This window comes from Narcine bancroftii, chromosome 7 (assembly GCF_036971445.1).
Source record: "Narcine bancroftii isolate sNarBan1 chromosome 7, sNarBan1.hap1, whole genome shotgun sequence".
NCBI lineage: Eukaryota > Metazoa > Chordata > Chondrichthyes > Torpediniformes > Narcinidae > Narcine > Narcine bancroftii.
The window spans coordinates 140,168,427-140,175,371 of record NC_091475.1 but is presented as its reverse complement, the minus strand read 5'-3'; the positions used below and the strand labels follow the sequence as shown (position 1 = coordinate 140,175,371).

The window sequence follows — 6,945 nt, the reverse complement described above, 5'->3', positions numbered from 1 at the left end:
TGGATCTCCTTTTCCTTCTGATCTGCCCTGCCCTCCACCCCCATATGCAACAAACATAGAGTCCCCTTTATCCGCACCTACACCCCCCCCCCCCCCACCACCCTCCACATCCAACACATTTTCCTCCCAAATTTCCGGCACTTACAACAAGATACAACTACCAGACACATCTTCCCCTTGCCTCCCCTTTCTGGCCAGACTCATCCACCAGGTCTTGATGAAGTCAGTGACACACATAATATATTCATTCAATTCTAAGGATAAGTTCTCGAATATGGGTCCAGTCTACTGATTAAACACAGTCCTGCAGAGGATTCTCTGCCTCCCTCAACCAGACTTTTGCCATCTTCACTGCTGGTGCTGTGATCCTCAGTGTCTATTTGAATGCTGGGGGTAGAAATACAGCCAGGTGATCAGACTTGCCAAAATCCAGTCATAGTATGGCTTGGTAGGTTTTCTTCATTGTGGTGTAGCAGTGGTCGACAGAGTTGAGTCCTCGCAATTGAAGTGTTGGTGCCAGTTTGTTTGTGACTTCTTCAGGTTGGCCTGATTGAAATCCCCTACAATATCAGGAAGGCATCAGTATGTGCTCTCTTGAAGCTGCTAATCACAGTACTCAGTCTCTCCATTGCCAATCTGATATTTGCATGAGGCGGAATTATACTACGATCAGGATGATGGAGGTGAACACTCTCAGCAGGAAGAACAGATGATACTTGATTCACTGGCATCACTAGGGGGATGTGAGTTGAGCAGACCACAATGGGTGACACCATCAGAGGGGTGACACCAAAGTAACAGTCTATACATTTTTTGATCAGTGTTTCCACAGAAATTGTTTATTTTATAAAAAATATTCCTGTAGTTCGTTATAACAAGAACATTTTTCCTAAGCTCAGCTCACATTTGTGAAGGCTAAAACTCTATGCTCATTTACTTTTTGAACCTTCTAATGTGCTCCAGTCAGAGTTGTCATTACCCAACTGCAATAACTCTTTGAATCATGTGATTTCATCTCCCCCTCGCTACAAGCACACGCTGTTGTTTTTGTTGCTGCTGTTGTTTTATAGTCACTGCTTTTGTCAAATTTTCTGATGTTTTAGCTACAATATTGTGGTAGTATTTGTGAATCAATATCAATAACATTTTTGAGAATGAAGGTGTAATTAAACATTTTTATTTTGAATTCTATTGTTTTCTCACTGAATTTTCACTTCAACCATACAAAACTATGTAAATGTAAATTTATTAAGACTATGCATATGATATTGTAATTTAAAGGTGTAATTTTAATTTTGCTAGTTGTTTATCTCACTATTATTGCCATTACATTCAGTGATGTATAGGAATTACAAGTAACATCAGTACAAAAATATAATTACTAAGGATTCCTGTATGGTCTAGTAGAGGAGGAGTTCCTTGAGTGGGGTGGAGGGTGCTGACACCTTGAGTTGCCATACTGGGTAACACTAACCCCTGTGATGCCACTAATTTGGTTGCCAGATGTCCCAAAGTCGAAGGAGCAGGATTGGGACATAACCATGGTGTTTGTGAACCATGTTGAAATGATGACACAAATGTCACCTCCCCTGGTTTTCCTGATGCTGGTGTTCTGTCAGCTCGCAAAGGATGTAGCATCCAAAATGAGTGCTGAAACAAAAAAATAAATGTGTAAGGGAGACTCACTTGTTTCACGGTGAAGGTACATTCAGAACTAGCACTGTTTTTCCTTTGAGTATAAATGAATGTGACAATTCAATGTGAAAAGACCTTGCACTGTATTTTTTTTATTGTGAATAAAGTCAATTTTGAATTTTTGAAATAAATTAAAACTAGTAAAGCAAATCAATTAGGTTGTGAACCAAGAGGATGAAGTTCACAGGCAGTACAGGGAAAAGGGAAGAACAAACAAGTGTGAGGGGCAGGATTGGGCTAGATTCATGACTGGGTAAAGAGGTTGCCACTGACATGATTCTGTATTGGGCAAAATGAAGGATGGTCAGATAACCAGTGAGGCAACTAAGAATACTGAGGACATTGGCAATTAACAGTTTGCAAGATGGTTGGAGGTGTTGGGGGAGGGGGGGGGGCATAGAAAACCAACAAGCAGCTGAGAAGTATGGCAGAGCATCAGGTGAGATCAGACCACTTTCAATAAATACCAAACTTTTCAGTTAACAACTTCATCCACACAGAACATATAAATACAGAGGAATTTTGTACATGCAGAAGTTTGTTGTGCCAAATAATAAAATCTGTAGGCATCTATGGTAATACTTGACTTCAGACATAAACAACCAACCAATTGCAATGTAGCTTCCCCTTTATTGCCTTATCCACATTCCTCTATTTCAAACACATCTGCCCTGGCTTCCTCCATCCCGAGAAATAACAAAGACAGAATTCCCCTCGTCCTCACCTACACCCTCATCAGCCTCCACACTCAACATATTATCCTCCAAAATATCTGCCATCTACAATGTGATCCTACCACCAGAAACATCCTCCCCATTCATCTCTTCCCACTAATTGTTCCCTCAGTACCTACCACTGTGACCTCCAGAAGCACCTCCTCCCTCACCACCATTTTGGGTCCCATGCATTCCTTCCAAGTGAAGCAACACTTGTGAATCTGCAGGGGTCATCCATTTCATTCGGTGCTCGCATTTACATCAGTTGTTCACTCTGTCCACTGCAATTACAAGGACTATCTAGTGGCCATTTTAATTTCACACACCATTCTCACAATTATGTACCACCAACCAAATTGAGCACTCTCCACCCAGTCAGCATTAACATTGATCTAAAACCCTTCCCGTGAGCCTCTTTCCCTATCCTTCTGTCTCCTTTCTTCCAGCTCCCCACCTCCTTCCATCTCCATTCAGAGAACCACCCCTCCCCACTTTAGCTTTATTTCTCTTCTACACTGCTAGCCATAGTTACCAATGACCTCTTACCTGTTAGCCTGTACTCCTCCCCTTGCCCTTTCCTCCCTCCTCTCCTCCCCACCCCTGCTTTTTTGCTCATACCTTCACAAAGGGCTCAGGTCTGAAATGTTGATTACCCTTTATTCTTATAGATGCTGTGTGCCCTACTGAGTTTCCCCCAGCACTATTGTGTATGGCAACCAATTGCAAACATAAATCAAACTTTATTAAATTAGGATTGGAATTCTGCACATAATGGGATTGAATTATCTCTGCAGCCCGTTTCATACCAGTACTTTGTCCTAGTAAATGACGGCCAATCTATCAGTTAAGCGTCCAGTGTGAAAGCTCCTTAATCGGCACACAGGCATCAAATCACACCAGAGATCATACTACCTTGGTAGGTTGTGTTGTCTCTGACATCAACAAATGCTTGCTTGCCAATTAGCCCAGTGTGTAAAGGTCATGAACTATCCAGGGACAAAGTAGTGACACGTTGATGATGTTTTTGCATGAGTGCAGGAATGTGAAGGAAACAAAAAATTAAAAGGAATATACTTTTCTGACCTATATAAATTTCTAAAGGACTGTGGGAAAGTGGCAGCGTGAGAGAGAGAGAGATTATGGATCTCCTCTCCACAGAATTCTGGGAAGGCAGGTCCACCATCACTCTTCCCCATGGTTTATTTTATATTTAATTTTTAAACAAATACAGAATATAGGACTCAATTAATAATACATTGAATATAAAATCATAGAAAAACATTCACAAGGTCCCAAAAAAAAATAAGGAGAGTCCCTCTACTCCCAACGCCCCCTCCCCAGATTTAATAAAGGGGACAGATGGCAGGAAATAGAGAGAGATAAAAAGAAATAAAATAGAAAAGAAAAAGCAACAGGAGCAAGGTTGAACATCTCAAGAGTCACATTTTAAGAGTATTAAATTTCTAATAAGGAATATACCAATTGACAAATATGAAAATAAATTATACAATCTGGGTATATAAGTAATCTGAATAAGGTTCCCAAATTTTGACGAACATACTAATCTATTCCTAAGGCTATAAATAATCTTCTCAACGGGAATACAACTTTGCACTTCCATGTTCTAACAATCAATATTAAGTAGGGAATTGGATTTCCATGTAACCACTATACATTTCCTGGCTATTGACAACATAATTTTAATAAATTTAGATTTACTTCTAGAGAAGTTAACTTTTATAACTGTCAAATTCCCCAGAATAAACAATTCCAGTCTAGATGGAAATTCACCTCCACAATTTTTGTCTATACCATACCTAAAATATTTGTCAGAGGAGAAAATGCAATGGTGGATCTTCCCTTCCAGAATCCTGTGCAGCAGAGAAACCTCCCCATCAGTGCTCCATCAATGCTCTCTACATATAACCCTTTCTCAGAATTCTGGGAGGCAAGGTCCATCATTGCTTTTTCCTAAAGTATTTATAAATTGTGTGGCTCTGTGTTTTATATCACTATCCCATGGTCTTTTATAAATTTATAAAGGTTTATATAAGTTATAAGCCCACCACACTGACAAAAGACAAAGGAGGAAAAACCCAACACCCAACCCCAACCAACCAATTTTCCCTTGCAACCGCTGCAACCGTGTCTGCCTGTCCCGCATCGGACTTGTCAGCCACCAACGAGCCTGCAGCTGACGTGAAGCCAAGCCAAAGAAGAAAAGAAATATAAGTTGGCACAAAAACAGGGGCTGAAGGTCTCATACTGTGTTGTACATGATGCTTAATTATGTTATAATTAGGCATGATTAATTTTGTTTAAATATAAGATCATAATACATTGATCAGAATGTAGGGCAGGTCCACCATCGCTCTATGCACTATTCAGACGACATTGGTGGAAGATAGAATCCCTATCCCTGGGGATACCGGGTGGTGAGTGTGAAAGGACACAGAGAACCAGTTAACCGTGGTTCAATGTGAAAGGCAAAAGCGGCTTCCTTAACCGGTTTATTGAGTGGCCTATCTTCTGGTTAGCCAATGTGAAAATGGCTAGTGCCTTCCCTTCATCTTGTTTTCCAAATTTGCCGTTGCTGATGCTTTTGTGGGAAGCAGCTGGTGCTTGTACTTAAGGGGTGGAATACTGCTGAGCTTCCATTTAGAGATTGCACAAGCACCAGAGAGATCAACAGATCTATTGCCCAGCTGCGTAAAGTCCACCCACTTTACTGACAAGCAGGATAAATAGTGGAGGAGTCATAAGAATGGCAGAACAATGAATTCATTTCCATTGCAATACATAAAAATTGTGTTGATCTTAACTTGATCATTCCTGTTAAATCAGCAACCTTCTTACCAAACAGATTCTATGCGTGAGGAACAATACTAAGTTGCAACCTTGTTCCATGTGCCTAGAATATTTTGTGCAAGATTCAAGATTGTGTTCATTGCACCCAGGTCTCTTGTGTAGCATCGAAGAACCTCAGCAGCTTTTGTTCTGTTCAGCAAAGAATAATCTCTAAACAAATTTTCAGACAAAACACATTTTAAGAGAATCTACTTTGCCTCAAATAGTGCTAATACCTCCTGATATTAGATTCCATGTGAGCGCAGGATAATGACAGTATGGAACAGAAATAAGAATCAGCATGTATCATAGATTAAAATTCTGCCAGCATTATCCTCAACACCAATTTAAATTTAGGCATACAGCACGGTAACAGGCCATTTCAGCCCATGAGTCCGTGCTGCCCAATTTACACCCAATTAACCTTCGGCTCCATAATGTTTCAAATGGTGGGAGGAAACTGGAGCCCCCAGGGAAAACCCACCCAGACATGGGGAGAACGTAAAAACTCTTTACAGACTGCATGGGACTTGAACCCTGGTCCCGATCCTGCCAACCTTGCTGCCCAATCAATCAACAATTATAATCTCCATATAATTCACCCACAGTGTCAAATTCAGTTCCCAGTGTGCTGTTAAGCGAACAAAGGAAAAACCACACAGAAGCTGTGAGAGTTGAACCAACCAATTGACTTTACTGGAACTCTCAAGAGTTTATCAGCACCACTCCCATGATCCTTTTCGCCCCCTCTCACCAAGACCATTGTGATGTCAGCTTAGTGTGAGCCTGCACCTCTGCGACCCGGTTCATTTGTGGATTAGTACAGCTTGCTACATGTGGTCAATTATTTCACATAATAGCATATCAAAGAATTATAAATAAAATATAGACAAATCATGTGACTTTAAACTGCAATCATATTATGCTGGTGTTCCCTCTCCAGGTTTTTCAATGCTCTCATGCCCACCCCACCTTATCTGAAGACTAAAGGGCAGCATGGTTAATATAACAGTTAGTACGATGCCTTTACAGTACCAGCAATTGGGAGCAGGTTTCTAATCCTGTGCTGTCTGTAGGGAGTTTGTACGTTCTCCCCGTGTCTGTGTGGGTTTTCCCTGGGGGCTCTGGTTTCCTCCCACTGTTCAAAACTGGGTTGTAGGTTAATTGGGCAACACAGACTCATGGGCAAAAATGGCCTGTTACCATGCTGTATGTTGAAATTTAAATTAGTTTGAATAATCTTTTTATAGCCATCATTTTTTTAAATAGCAAGCAATAATAGTACAAATATTATGTGAAAAATTTCTTCTGTCACACATTTCACATCCCAGCTTTGTCACACCTTGCATTTTGTAATGAAAGCAAGTACTTAATCATGTGTTGAAATTTGTTTTCTCTTTTTCACTATTTTTATTAACAAAATCCAAGAGTGCATACAAATATATGTTAAAATTCAAAAAGATACATTACACCTAAATCATATCATTACATCCAAGGTACCCCACATCTTAATCAAACAGATTATATTGTTTGTTATATTATTTTTTATTATATAAAAAAACTGAACCCTCTAAAAGAAAGAAACTATTTGTCCAGAGAAAGAAAAAGAAAAAGACAGAATTTTTAATCAGGGCGAAAAAAAAATACCTCATTCGTCAACATTTCTACTTTCATAACAAATCAAAGA

The 6,945-nt window shown here is 39.9% G+C and overlaps 1 long non-coding RNA gene across 1 annotated transcript; it reads right to left on the bottom strand.

The window, feature by feature from the left end:
• Window positions 1-1,268: 1,268 nt before the first annotated feature.
• Window positions 1,269-5,951, bottom strand: LOC138739928 (uncharacterized). The gene is made up of 2 exons (XR_011342572.1): window positions 5,865-5,951; window positions 1,269-1,650 (listed from the first exon to the last, which is right to left on the bottom strand). It is a non-coding gene; the product is annotated as an uncharacterized lncRNA (long non-coding RNA).
• Window positions 5,952-6,945: the final 994 nt, after the last annotated feature.